Source organism: Limulus polyphemus, unplaced genomic scaffold (genome assembly GCF_000517525.1).
Source record: "Limulus polyphemus unplaced genomic scaffold, Limulus_polyphemus-2.1.2 Scaffold477, whole genome shotgun sequence".
In the NCBI taxonomy this organism is placed as follows: Eukaryota; Metazoa; Arthropoda; class Merostomata; order Xiphosura; family Limulidae; genus Limulus; species Limulus polyphemus.
The window spans coordinates 454,850-455,211 of NW_013666087.1; positions in this window are offsets into that span (position 1 = coordinate 454,850).

Below are 362 nucleotides of genomic sequence, written 5' to 3' on the forward strand. Positions count from 1 at the left end.
ACACAACTGTATGAGAAAGTTATGTTTTTAACTGTAAGTGTTGGCTGGAATGATTTTATGAAATACTTGCGCTATTTCATTACAACAAGTGTCCAGATGTTAATTCAATCTCGTATTCCTTATTGATGACACCAGAAATTATTGTTGAAATATTCAAACTTTTTGTTTTTTTACACAGTTTCTTTCCGGTCTAACAGATGTAATTTTCGTGACAGTTGTAACCTATTAGTCAGTTTCAGGTTTATAATAAGTTCGTGTTAGTATTTCGTAACTTAGGGGTGGTTTTTAGCTACTTTACATGTGCTCCACTGCTAAACTCCATCATATCTTCCATTCTTCTCATCAACATTTCACAATCTTTA